Consider the following 14,938-nt stretch of genomic DNA (forward strand, 5'->3'; position numbering starts at 1 on the left):
GGTGGCCCCTTTTTCGACATTTGAGCATTTTGGTCCATGGTGTCTAAGCTATAAGACCAGTTGTTTTATCTTTAAACATCATGTTTGAGAAATCAAGTTACTTCTACTTAGCGGTAACTTTGTTCCGCTTTGCTGCAACAAAGGAATTACTTTGCTATCGTTTTTCCTATAACCAACCTCTCCTAATTTCGAAATACTGATTTTCTCCACAAATATAATTTGTATAACTATTAGATAAAATATAGCACTGATTAGGTCACGTCACCGTTCTACCTTTCGTCACAGATAGGTAATATCGTTTGGTGCATAGCTACGCTTGTCCAAGTCGGTCTTTACAGTACGGCATATTTCTGCAGAAGTTGTGCTGTTTTTTTTAAAGAAAAGCTAACGTGCATGAATCTATAAGTTGACGATAATACAAGATGCGTGAAAACAAATCATTACATGCTGATTTTTATAGATAATTAAACTATTTTCCTTTTGATTGGTTAATATCTTACTCAACTTTACTTAGACTTACATAGAACCTTTCAATTAAGATTTTCTAACAAAGTACGCTTACTTCTGTTAGCTTTCGTGTTAAATATTTGGCTTATTATCCTTGTATAGGTAAAACATGGCGCGCACTTATTTTAAACCATGTATATATAGCTTTGTGATGTAATTCATACGGTTTTGCAGACCGATAAAAAGTACGAATAAATCGTTGGGAAATATATATAACTTTAACAAGTTGTTAAACATGCTCTGCAAAAGAAAGACTCCAGCGTTTAAGATATTCAAAATCATCGACCCATTTTTAATAAACACATCATAGCCAAAACACATATTTTTTTGCATTTCTATGTTCGTTTTTCCTTTTGAGACCTTCCTCAACGTAATTTATAATTATCCTCCAATTGCTGGCAAGGTAGCAGACAAAAATGCTCTAAAATATCTTCTGAAATACAATTTTTATTATGAATTCAATAGTCTCACCAGACTTGTCTAATGATGGCTGGATTTGCTAATATTAAAATAATGATCATATATCCATAACTAAACGTTTCGAACATGACCTAATTTTCCGAAAAACATGTAACTCTTTTGTGTAAGAAGAGTTTCTTGTATGCGTGAAGTCGGAGACTTGAAACAATTGGCCGCCCAACAAAGAAGTCAATCCAAACCCAGTCCAAGTCTAGTTGGTCTACACAATGAATATTTTTATAGAAATTATGTGGAGTCTTTCAGCGATAATGTTATTTTCTTTTTTATATAAGACAACCCTTTGTATACTTCCTGGGATCTTTCATACTATCCGCTAAATTAAGTTAGAGGTGCATGAATGTCACTCAAATAGTTTCTTATTATGTTTTTGACCCTTTTAGGCATGATATGAACTGCGTACAACGGTTTGTTTCTAGACTGACACGCGAACCGCCATGCGTGCCTTTGTTTGTGTGTATGTTTTCAGATTGTCTCCTGTGTTCCTTCGAATAATATCGGTGATATTTTGAAACATGTGTGATTTTTTTTGTATTTTAGTAAGATAGCTTCACAATAATTTTTACAATTTTTTTTTGCAATAAAAGTATAGAGACGAGTATAACTTTAAACTTCGCTTTATAATAAGAATCTTAATATTGATGGATTTCGAATTAAAGATCGGAAGCGTCATTCAACTCTATGGTGCTGTCGTAGAAATTGTATTGCTTGCAGTCCGAGACTACTTCGTTTGCATCTACTAATTTATGAACCTTGAATAATTTAAGTTTTATAATTTTGGCTCTAGCTTTACAAGTACGTTTTATGTTTTTTGACAGGGAGCACTTTCTTGGTAGACCTTTCATGTTTGTAGATGCGACTGGATCTTTCCTTTGTAAATTTTAGTTTTACGAAAAGGCATTTTTGGCATCGAATAGGAGATGTTCTACGGTAGCTTGCTCACTTTTAGCCGACTGTCACTTTTTCTTTTCCTATCTCTTTACTTTTCCGGGCTTTCAAGTAGGAATTGACATCTGTCGAGTAAGTTTCTCAAGTTACCACTGTGGCAAAGATGTCATCTCTACTGCGGTTCGGCCTGCATTTCAGTTTTTTTTTCTGCGAAGGCCCTTCCTTTGCAGACATATGGCCGATAAGCACATTCGACACTTACTAGGCCAAACGGCGCTTACCCCTACCAAATTACTCTTCGCTTGTACCATCGGTTCAAAGAGGGTTTGTCCCTTCCCGAGCTTTTGTGCTTGCCATCAGATCGAGAATAGCACAGCTTGCATGCCCGGTGGCTTATCCGTTTCATCCATCTGGGTTGCACACCAGTAGGTAGCCAGCAACTAGCAACGCAAGCACCAGTTGCTCATGTAGTGCTTTGTACGCGGCTTTGAAGCGAGAATTTAAAATAGGAAAGGGCCGCAAGTTGTCCTGGGAGAAGAGGAAGGCGGGGTGAGAGGACGGCGAGAGGGGGGCGCCAGCCTAGAGCAGAGCCATTGTACACATGAGACGGATACAGCAGTGGACAGCCTCCACGGTGAACAACAAGAACAGGATGGAAGTGCCGGAGCCGGGGGAGGGGGTCTAGTAGCGGTAGCAGTAGTTGTAGCAGTAGTAGAACTTGTCGGTTATGTTGGACGAAGGATGAGCCATAAGAGCCCGGGGAAAAGCGGTCGTCCGGGAGGGGTAAAAGAGAAGTAAGTAAAACTGCCTTTTCTCTTCACGCTTCTCACTCCATACCAACCCTTCCACGAATCACCCTCTCCCTCTATTTCTACGTGAAGCATATGCCCTTTCTCTTGACCACCAGGCCAGTGGCGGGCGCCGGAACGTTGGAGCTCGAGTTAAAAGCGAGTGGAGAGCGAGTACCACGGCGACTATTGCTGTTTTTACTCGCTAACTCGCATACAATAGAGCACAGGCGACACAATAAAAAAGAAGTTTACCCTAAACGGTTTTGAATAACCTTAAAAAAATATACCTTTGGAGTGGATCTACTGAAAATTATACACTCTCGATAGATGTGAGTAAAACGTAATTGGTGCATAACGAGCTGTTCAAACTACGAATTCCCACAAGTAGTAGAATAGGAAGTGCAAGCTGAAGGAGCTGGTATAAGTGATTGCTGTTGCTACAACTGCTAGAAGCCTTGCAGCGTTATTTACCTAGTGTTTATTTCGATCTGACAGGCGATATGACCTACCTATTATTCTAGCTGATCGTTTAGTGTTAGGTGCTGTTGTGCTAGTTGCTCCTGTTTCAGTTGGTTAACGGAGAGGAGGAATTAAGGAATCAATCGCGAGGATATCGCGATACAACAAAGTCGACCTGAAAAGGATTTGCTGTGTTGTGCTTGCTATATTAGTTATTTGTGATCGTTAAAAATTACGTTCCGTCAAGCGAAAAATCGAGTTAAGTAGTAGATAGTGCGAAAAGTAGGAAAAATTTGCGCCAGTGTCAGAATCGACGCGCCACGTTACAGCTGCAGGCCGAAATAGACAACTAGCTACCGCAAGGTAATCCGAGGCAGTGGATTTTGCCACCTGAAAGGATTGGCATTTACTTGCCGCTGAGCGACTTGAATCTTGGCGCGCATCGATGCATCGGTGGACCGGCTCGGCTTGTCTTCAAGTCTTGAGCGCCATCTAGTGCTCTCTTCTACCTCCCAGTTTTCCCCACCTCAAGCCACAGTTAGCAGCACTCAAAGAGACTTGTAGTATCATAGTGCGTGCTGGTGTGTATATCGAGTGCGACTGAATGGGCCAAGTATAACTGCTGCGAAACTTCGTGAAGAAAAGAAAGTTCGTCCACTTGGCGGTGGTTAGTGGTGGCTTAGTTTAAGCTTCTTCACGGATAGAGTGTTAAGTGTGTGTAGTGCTAATTGTCGTGGTCGTGCAATTAAGTACAGTCAGTAGTTGTAGTTGTAGGCCAGTGAGTCGATAAGTGCCGAAGGACTACTCCGACATATACAAAGGAGCCTAGAACAAGGATTCCGGAGAAGCTAGAATCACTTCGTAGGAGGTAATACGCAATCATATTATACAGCATTGGTAACTAACTGAGTCACCTAGAATCGGCAGCAGGCAGACAAACTAATCTAAAGACGTAGAAAAAAGATACACAAAAACGTGCTCCAGGCAGGCCAAAAGGGCTAGTAGTAACGTCCGGTTACAGCTGAGCGGCGACTAACATCCTCCAGTGGCTGCCGGGCACCTGTCAGAGTGAGAGCGCGCATCCATCTCAACCTGGAAAGAAGCAAGCTCCGTAAGAGCTAGTAATCGAGTACTCCGTTTCTACGTCGCGTTTTCCGCAAAAAGCTAGAAAAGTAGAAGCATTTCATCAGTTAGACGTTAGAATATACAATTCTGACAAGTAGGCAAGGTTGGAATAGGCAACACAATTGCACTGGTCCATCGGCGGTTTTAGGTGTAGAGGCTGCTAGCGCAGGTTGCTTAGTACGTCGAAAAGAAGCGATAGGACCGCCGCGAGGTTGTACTGCTGTGTGATGTGGTCCATTATATTTGTAGGTTAATCTGAATACGTAATGGCTAGCTGATATGAAGGAAGTGTTCTGCTCTCCTTTCCGTATTTTGAATGGTAGAGTTTTTAGACGAGTAAAACTAGTAAAAGATTCTAAAATGGCAAGTTACTTTTCTCAGTGTTTTAAAACTAAAGGCAGCTGTCAAAGTTCTGTATAAAAAAATTACCTTAACAACATGTATTTTAAGGTATATGCTACTGTTTATGGTCGATCTTTAGGTTGTAACAAGCAAGTTATTCGATCGTGTCGTTGTTTCGACATCAGATAACTCACTTCGACATTGTCGGCGTGCACTCCGAGAAGAAAATCGACGGACAATCTTGACCAAAGCTGGCGGTGGTTCTGGACTGTCTGTATGCGTCTGTCTATAGAAATCTACTTTGGGCGTAAAAGTCCTTCATATGGGCAACAGGCATATGAATTGCGTGCTATGAAATGCGGACTTTTTGTCAGTTTCGTCGAAAATAGTAGCTCTGACTACTCAGTCGCTTGATACTGTGTCAGCTACTTTTTAATTGACAAAGCATAGCGTCCGGCGCCTTATTCGTGGAGTGCTGCTTTGATCCTACGAGTATCGATGGATACCTTACTTATAATAGCTGTCAACATTTCTGCCCTCCATCAAGTTTTGAGTTATAACTAAGTAACTAAAAACGTGAATGCGAGCAATTTTCAGTTGGTTTCCTAGTGATCCTAGACAATCAAATAATTTTGTGCTTCCTCTGAGCCCGTTTAACTATATATAATAAAATACTATTTTCCATAAGCGCAACATTTATTATTTTTCCCTGAGTTAGATCTGTTATAAAAAGATGATGTAGAAGTAGAGACTGATGTGCTTCTATGTACATCTTGTGTTTTGAGGCAAATACACCTGATTTTAACCACGTAAGACCGTGCAGTGCACCTGTGAAACCTGCTAATGTTTGATCAGAAGAGTACCTGTTTGTTCGGTTAGTTGAATTTCTAAATAGGGTATGTCTCTTTTATGTTTTATCAAGAAATTACTTCATTGTTGTAGTCGCTCCACAAAAGATCTGCTTTTGTATAAATATTGCCTGAGGTTCCTCAAAGAAATATGAAGCAAGGTTCTATTATCAAGAGGAACAAATTTTTCAAGATATTACAAGATACCTTTTGGGATGACTTGATGTACGGGAAAGTTAGTGGAACTCTAGTTTGCACTGTCCGGTGTCCCTAGCCTAATGTTGCAATTTCAGGACGAATTAATTTTTTTCTCTTTTCACTCATGCAAGACTAGGCGAACACATAGTTTGCATCCACTTATTAGGCATTTCGAAATGCTAATTTTAGCGCATTTAGGCACACAGAAGCTGCAGAAATTAGCCTTCAGAATAATACATTAAATGATAAACCCCTATTAGCTTAGAGAACACTATATGTCAGTGTATTTCATTTCTTGAAAGCTGTCTAATATTGTATTCATTCGTATCTATCGATAGTACTTGAGCATTTCGTTTTTATGGCCATCGAATTATCCTTTGGAAAGTAAGTGTTTTTCATTGGCTCGTCGTCCATAAGAATTGAGTGACACATATTTTTGTTAAGTACGTCTTGATACTAGCTGAGTACATTTACGTGCTCCTTTCTTTCTTGAGCTTGAGACGGATTTACCGGAACAAAACGTCTGGTCACGTCGATGATTATTTCAGATTATCAACGTCTCTTAGACCTCATCATCACAAGTAATCTATTTAAGAATAATTTTTTATCAACTAAATATTGAGTGAATTGCGGCTGATATCTTCAAAGTGGAGAGAAATGGTGTTTCATAAGGCATACTTCATGGGAATGTTTTATTAAACGAATAACCGATTATAATGAATAACCAGGAAATTATTACTGGTAGACCGAAGCGTATGGAAGTTAGGTAGATGATAGGCATCTAAATGCAGGACCAAGCTTGTGGATTACTGCATTGTGTTTCTCTGACACGTGCTAAAGCTACTATTAATGGCAGCGAAATTAAAGTTGGCTTGATTTTCTCGATATCGGTTGTGTTCTCGCATGATAGTGTCTTATGGCTTTTTCTAATTATAGGAAAATAGATAATTATTCATTATCATCTTTATTTGCAGTAATGCTTATGGATATGTATATGTAAAAAAGTGGGCTTTGTCAAATGCGTTTGGCAATGTTTGGGCGTAAGTCACGGGTATTCAAGAGGGAATTTGAGACTTATAAAATGTATTTCTCAACAGATACAACAGATAATACCTTTTAGCGAAAACAAGCCTCCAATTTAAACGTTTAACATGTGATATTAAGTTAGGTTTACTGCGACGATGTTCGGTAAATCATGCCTAACATAAACTTTTTATATCCGCCATAAATTATTGGCACATGATAACAACTTTCTTTATTTATACAATTTGTGTTGCATTTGTGAGTCGAGTAACTCCACTAATCTCCTTTAACAAAATTGTTAGTAAATCATCAATCCCTTGTAGGCTTGCTCTCAACGTTGTCACGATGCAGGGAATTTAATGAAGACTTATTAAACATTTATTCTTTGATTGATCGTGGTAAACGTTTGTCTTCCCCATTTGAAAATGCAAATTAAGTAACAACTTCTAAAGATCGCTCACCATAAATGTAAAAGAAACATGAAAAAACATCGTATTATTTTATAGCATCTTATTGTTTTGGTTTTTTTTTCGCTTTATTAATATTTTATTACATTGGTCAAAGTGTACCTCTAGTTGAAGATTAAATATTTCGAGTTTTAAGTTCAATACTAATGTTAAGCATTGCTACAGACTGTACATATATGAAGGAAGCCACAGAGTGGACCGAAGTCGAAAACAGAAAAAAAAATCGAAAAGATATAAAAATAAATCTGTTAATTTCCTTACAATGAAATCTAAGTTATACTAAGAAAATTTGACAGCAAATGATATGATCCAGAGATTAGAACGCACAAAGCAACCAGTAAATCTGGTGTTGTCGTTTTCGGCAGCAGCTGGGTACGGTGTTAGGGTTAACATCAGTATTATAGCTTATCTGTGTGTCTCATAACTGTCATTGCCTTCATTAAAATATATTATTTCATAACAAAGAACACATTGTCCACTTTGTGGGAAGCCTACTTTGCCGATCGTCGTTATTGAGCCTATGGCGTGGAGTTCCGCCCTAAAAATACGATTTTTATGACGGCATTACTCGCGAGTGTATGTATTGTCGTTCACATCGTCGTGCTCATAACGTACCATTTACTGCAAAAACGTCAATGTAGAGATTCGGAGTATAAGGTGATTATCATTTCAGTAAGGAAATCCTGAGTATTTCAGTTACGGCTCTCATTGAGACTGACCGTTTTTTCAGACGCTCTGTTCCAACATGAAAAAAATGACGACCAGACTTAGAATCTTCGCAATTGTGTATTGGTAACAGATGAATCTTGCATTTAAATATTGAAACAGCCACGAGGTGAAGGTCAGCCGTCTGAAGTCCGCGAAGCCGTATGAAAATGGCGAAACATTATTTTGAATTTACATTTTGTATTCGTTTCGCTCAATGAACGAAAATTCAATTGTTCACTGAATTTTCAAACTATTCTACTACAGTACTGCGCTGATGCGTATGGAAATTTAACATTCTGTTAGGCAGATTTTTTTTTTGAGATAACTAAACTTAGTGTGTTAAAGGGCAATATCTCGGGAGTCCTGCTTGTCAAACGTCAAGGCAGAACCTGTATAGCATACTAGACGAAAAGCTAAATAAATATTAGTATAATATCATTTCTAAATATAAATATAAAAATATAAATCTATGACGCATTTAATGGCCGCAATGCTGATGCGCCAGTTCTCTGTATTTGGTCATCACTATTGGCTATTCACGATCACTTGTGTCGGCTATTGGTGGTGGATGAACCATGAAATCATAATCCGCTGCTGAAGCAGCCGCTGAACGATGAGGGGCGTTGTTCATCGAAAGCTGTTCGCTTGCTTGTCTATCATTATATGCCTGTTACGTTGTTGTAAGCGCTTTGTGCTATGCCGCTTGCTGGGACGTCTGTCTTGCAAAGAAACGACAGTATATCATGACAAAAACAAACCAACTTCCAGAACATCGTTAAACTCTTCTTTTACACACGTTTTATTAGTAATGGCTGCATTTAGTCTATGTCTTAATACAATACTTAGTATCATGTCATCTTATCCTTCAGAAAACCAGACAACAATGTACAAGCGAACAGTAACAATAATAATGATGATAATTATTTCCGTTGGGTATGCTGCCAATTATAGTTATGATAATAAAAGTAGCACCTTTCGGATCAAGGCGAATCTCTAATATTAGACAGATTGGTTAGCATTATGTATTATATAAGCATGCTGATGACAAATTATTAACAACGGTTAAAGATTTCCTGATATTTATGGGTTCCTTTGTTACTTTGACGTTGCGTGATATCTAATCAACTTTACTTTAAATTTGTTATTATATGATCGAACAAAAGTGACAATACTTATTATCTAATTATAATCAGCCTCTATCTGGAAGTGCGAGTTCACGGAAACATACCTGGATTACTTAAAACGATACCGTCATGCATAATTTGAATTTTCGATCTATATGATAATCAAAATATGTTCAATTGTTGTTTCAGACTTAGAGTGCTCCTTATGATAAACTAATACAGATCGATATGTAGAGTAACAGATCAAATAAGCGAATTTCACGATCCTTATAGTGGCTGAATTTTTTTTACTAATTACTACAACAATAAGATCTAACTAATTCGGTTATTCCATAAATAAATAAAGTAGTGCCATTTTATTTAGGATACATGGTAGAGCTGGGTATATTTTATAGAAACAACCATTATCTGAGTCCTTCAAAGGAGAGAATACACAAATCTATAAATCAATGTAGCACATACATTTTATTCACAATTATTTACAAGATATCTTCTTATTATTAGGAGTGCGTTAGATGTTAGAAGCGATACATTTGCTGTTAGATTTGCTCGCTTTTCCATTTATATTTTTTCGCGGCACTCCAATTCAATATTCCATATACATATAGGTGTATCCTTGTGTGTTATCTATTTCTACATGTGTAAATTTAGACCGAACGTTGTAGTTAAAGACAGTACATTATTTAGCAGAATACGCCATTGTCAAAGAAACTGTTTAACTAAATAGCTACCAAAACAATGATTATTTTACGGCGTTTTGCCATTGTGACTTTTAGCTTGTTCCATTTGGGTCGTGCTATATAAAGGAAACTGAAGACAGGCTAGTTAAGAGAATGAATATGAAGAAGGCAAAAAAAATTGGACTGAAAATAAATTTCACAGATGTTCACATGTAGCTGTACATCTTCAGTCTGTCATATACGCCAGCAGAACACACGTTCCTGCGTAGCTTTACCGAGTACATACATGTTAGCCTATGGTTACGATCATTTCGCCCATAACGTACTTCTCAACTATATGGATAGGAGGTTAGTTCATGTAAAATTGTAGAAAATACTTGGTATACACTTTTCTAAGCTAAGTGTTCAAAAAAAGGCTTCATGATAGAGATACCAATTAATATTAGATATTCTTACAAGATTTACTAGATCTGTGGTAGGAAAAATTAGACCAAACGAGATTTGCTTCAAGCAGAAATATCTTTTCGGTCCTCCGCTTCACAAAGGGTATCTCTTGCTCTGTGCATTATCGATATTCCACGTAACGCTCACTTGATTGCAATTACAGATTTGCTTCCTGCTTTATTTATGTAGTATTATCAAGTCCAGCGGCTGAAGCCCATAGCTTATGCTGCTTCTTTGGCTCAACGTTGAGTTGAAATAGACGCTGGATCTTCTACATCAGATGAAGTCATCTTTGAACGCTCACACATCTTGGGACCTTCGTTTCCCTTCATTTTAGAATAGTCTTAGTTGGTAGTCTTGCCACTAATAGGTACAAATAAATTCGTAAATTATTCCATCGAAGAGTACCTGAGATGAAGATGAGAGAGAGAGACAAACCTTGCTGGCCGAAACAGAGGGTCTTTCTTCAAAAACCAATGCGCTTATAGGTTCATTTCAAATTTCCAAATTTCTCCAAACTCCAAATTTTATATCGAGCATGCAGGTTTCGCATGCAATTTTTTGAGACTGGATACTCGAACGGTGAGTACAGAATGATTAAAAAAATTCAAAGTTATCTAAAATATCAATTTAAATGAAGTGGCTTTATCTGTAGGATAACATTAGTGGAACATTATGCGCATTTGTGAATTTTTTCACTACACAGGACGATACAAGTTACTATGAAATAAGGAAACCGGTTTTTCAAGAAAGCGGAGGATACAGATAAGTTGGGATGGGTCATGCTGACATTAGTTTTTATATGTGCAGGGTTTACTTACGGGGAACGCTCCCCCACAGCGGCTTATGAATGATAAGCGTCCTTCTATTCTATCTCTGCCATTACGCTTAAGGGTTGAACGGTCGAGAAGATGTTGCGAATGTGTCACAATTGTTTGCCTAGTATGCGCGAAATTTCATTTCTGAATAGTGACTGCACACCTTGTTCTTATATAAGAAAGGAATCAAGTTATAGCCCTAGGCCACAAATCAGTAGTTTTGTTTGAACTTCTAAGCCTGCGCTTGCCAGATGTCCTCTTTCTGTGCTCCAGTATTTTAAACTAATTAGCCCGTTCCTACAGGGCATGCAGTGAGTTTTATTCGTCGCGAATCCCAGAAGTGGTGCGCTAACTTACTTAAATTTGAAATTTGACCTACATTTATTATACTAGTTATTCTAGCTAGTTAATAAATCGTATTTTCACATGACAGGGCAATTTTCACTCTATTCATTGTATACAACGTGGCGTAATTGCACAAAAGGTAATCTATATAGTGATCGCATAGTTAATAGGCTCGGTGTACTAGTCTAAATATGAGCTGAGTATTAGCACGCAATGCGGTTTAATATAAAAGTGATGAGGCTAAAATGCAATTTCTCTAATTGATACGTAGCTATCAGCAGACAGTGATCTTGCGCCATTGTGTCTCTACCTAGTTGTTAGAAAAGCCTAGGCAGACGCAACAGACTTGTGTACACTGGGCACATCGGTTTTTATGATTGAGGTAATACCAAAACTCTCTGACAAATGGAGCAGTAGAGAGTGTTTCGTACCATACAAGTTATGAGCTCTCACCAACAAAAAAAAAAAACAAGAAATAGAATGAAAATTGCGTTCGTATCCAATGGTGTAAACCTTCGCAACAAGGACCTGAGCGAGGTTAGCGTCGAAGCGTTCATTTATGCTGCATGAGAGCAAAAATCTCCCATGGGTGATTATATATAATTACTGTACATCCACCTAGGTAGTCTTGATTTACCGATGATGGTTGAGTCTCGACAATTGGTCGGCTACAACCAGGAAGCGACAAAGCGTTGTGTGATAAAAGACATCATTAGGATGTGAAAGTCTCCGTTTCTCGCCAATTTGCCACGTTAACTGGAAAGCAAACCAATCGTGTTCAACGACGTCCAGAGACAATAAATGTATTCTTTAACATGTTTAATGCTCAAAAGAGATACATGCGCAGGGAAATTTATCCGTGTAAATTTAAAGAAAAACTATATCACTAATAGGTTTTTGCTTTATATTTTACACTAATTATGTTAGAGATATCTTTCAGAGTGCAACATATATCTTTCGTTCACGTTCCATTTGTTGCACCGCGCGAAATAGTAACGAAGGAGGATTATCAAAACACCAATACAAAGCATACGAAAGGATCTTGTAGGGTTGGCTTGCTACCTTAATCTCGCTAAACTTTAATGTGTACTTTATTATTTGAGTATTGCTGCTGATAGAACATTCTGAATTTATTGAACTAGATTTCCGAAGTTTAGATATTGCTAAAACAGATTTCTTTAGGTTTGGATGATATCAGCAATCAAGATGCCACTTAAGACCTGCCTTGAGTCTTTTGAAACACTAGAAGAATACCGAAAAATGGCTCGTTTAAGGGGTCTTTATTCCTCATCGTGACATAAGCAAAAGATAGACGGGCTTTTTAACGGTAGATCCTCAAGCGCCCGCTCAGCAGAGTCCACTCTTACTATATACTTTGGAATTAACTATGAAGTGATGCATCTGGGTTCATACGTGATGGGAGTATTAGCTGGTACCAAGAACCGTTAAAGAACAACGTAAAATGGCTGCTAGAGGTTGTCTTTCATTTTAAGTCATTCGATCCTAAGAAGTACATTTATCTGCGTGTCATATATTTTTTAGAAGCCCAAAGTCTACGTCTATGGCTTGCAGCAAACGTGAAATAACCTAAAGAAACAAATGGATAGGTTTGATGCTTTTTTCTAGTTAGGCGCAGTCGTATATTTTAGATGTAAATATATACATTGTTTTTACAAACGACATCAGTCATTATTAGATTATCTTAAATAAAATAGAACTGTTATTTTTAAGTGCTTCTACAGTTGTCAGTTACAGAACAGAATTATCATAGTCTGTTCTCCGATTAAGCTAGTTTAGTGCTTATGCGAGCTTTTCATACTTCTAGTAACACTTAATAATCACTTTTCACTGTATTTAGGACTTTCAAACCACCTCTGTATCGCGCTGTATTTTTAATCTTCCATAAAACGATATTTTTTCCAACTTCATGCGGACTAGACAATTTTACATAATTTTATTACGTACGTTATCCCTATGATGATGATAAAGCGCGTGGTAATAATGTTTTCAGCTTCCGTGCTGGCTGGCAATGGAATCGATTGGTATTGACCAGTTCCAAGTACGCGCGTTCGTCCAGCTAGTTGATTGATAAGGCCCTTAAAGGCTAATCAAGACTGGAAATGTACAACCATTTACCAAACTTCGCTTATGAACTTTTTACCTACCGATTACAAAGGATCACTAAATGTACCTAATGAAGTATCTTCGTCACATGGAAGCTACATTTTGAAAGCAACTAATGCTGTTATCTACGCGTCGAGTAGATTGGCAGAGAATCAGTGGCGATATTTGCAGTCCTAAAATTTATTCCAGTAGAGAAGCTCTTCAAGTGAGCTTGACTATCATTTTTTTTGTCTCGGTGTCTATGACTGTCTCTCTTTTAAGTATCGATGTAACTCTCATTTCCCATGTCATTGTTGTATTCCTCTGCCAGCCTCCAGGATCTATGTGCACGTATCTGCCATTCATATAATTACAGCCATACAACTGTCGCGGGCGTCATTCAATTGACGTCTGTCAAGTACAGAAAAGGTGAAACGAAAGAGGTGAACCATCGCTTTTAGTTGGAGGCCGCCACTCCGCTAACCATGGCTAGAACAAAAGCCTACCCAAGGCGTGACCTCGATTCTCTCTTGCCCTTACAGTCCTTGTTCGTTTTCCTCGTCCCGTTCACACTCGTATTATGGCTATGGTAAGAGGAAAATCCCTGGCTCTCTTGTGTTCGCGGTCTTCGGAAAGAGGTCTTCTATAGATGTTGGCGGGACTGCTGCACTGAGGTCTAGGCCCAGATGGGAGACGCGAGGGCACCTCTCATCGTGACACTCAAGGCTAAGCGAAGATATAGCAGAGATTGCGCAAGGCAGCCAGCTTTTCTCTCGTATTTTATACTACATGTGTATGGCAACTTGTTGCAGAGCCCTTTAGAATATTAGACAAAGTAAGTGTCTGCACGCATGTGTACAAGAGGCTTCAGTCGAAAACATACTGGGTAGGAATGGAGTCGATAACTGAAATTTGAGGGTTTTCAACAAGGGGTTCACTCGCGGGCTTCTAGTAGCATTTTTATTACAGAATATGTTCCGGCCGAAAACAAAAGATTGACGGACCGAATCAACCGTGGCGCGAATTCGCCGACAAAAGGGTCGCTATGTGCATGAATCTAGGATTATTGTATATTGTATGCTTGCGCTATTCGAGAATAATTGTTTCTTGCTTGTTAATCTGTGCGTGGATCGATGTGAACTGAATCGCAAAGGAATAAGGGTACTGCCACGTTCTACTTAGTCACCCGTATATGTTGATACATACATACATGTACATTGATGTACAGAGAAAGGCGGCGAGCTTGGCTCAACGACCTGTTGAATGAGTCGACAAAAACGCCTTGCCCTGCCGTGATAACCCGTACCCTAAACAAATATCGACTCATTGATATTCCGAATCTCTATGGAAGCTGTCGATACGATACTGCTAAACAACCTTCCCTATATTAGAAGTAGTAGAGGTTTTTTAGGCTGAGCTTGGGAAATCTCGCATCTTTAGTTCTGGCCGTAGCAGCATATATTGAACATGACTCGAACCCTTTTGCTCTAAAATTGTTTACTTTTACTGTTATCTTATAAAATTATTGGTGGGCCTACACAAATTTTTCAAAACGTGTAGTCAGATCTCGAGGGTACTAATCGAATTGAGA

The 14,938-nt window shown here is 38.5% G+C and overlaps 1 protein-coding gene across 1 annotated transcript in view; it reads left to right on the forward strand.

Annotated features, from left to right (window-relative positions):
* Positions 1-3,617: 3,617 nt before the first annotated feature.
* The window catches only part of Snap25 (Synaptosomal-associated protein 25kDa), a 232,484-nt gene continuing 221,163 nt past the window's right edge, over positions 3,618-14,938 (forward strand). Inside the window, exon 1 of the mRNA XM_022845089.2 lies at positions 3,618-3,990. The gene's annotated coding sequence lies outside the window, so the exon portion shown is untranslated. The remainder of the gene's footprint in view (positions 3,991-14,938) is intronic.

Source organism: Varroa jacobsoni, unplaced genomic scaffold, assembly GCF_002532875.2.
Source record: "Varroa jacobsoni isolate VJ856 unplaced genomic scaffold, vjacob_1.0 scaffold_1146, whole genome shotgun sequence".
NCBI lineage: Eukaryota > Metazoa > Arthropoda > Arachnida > Mesostigmata > Varroidae > Varroa > Varroa jacobsoni.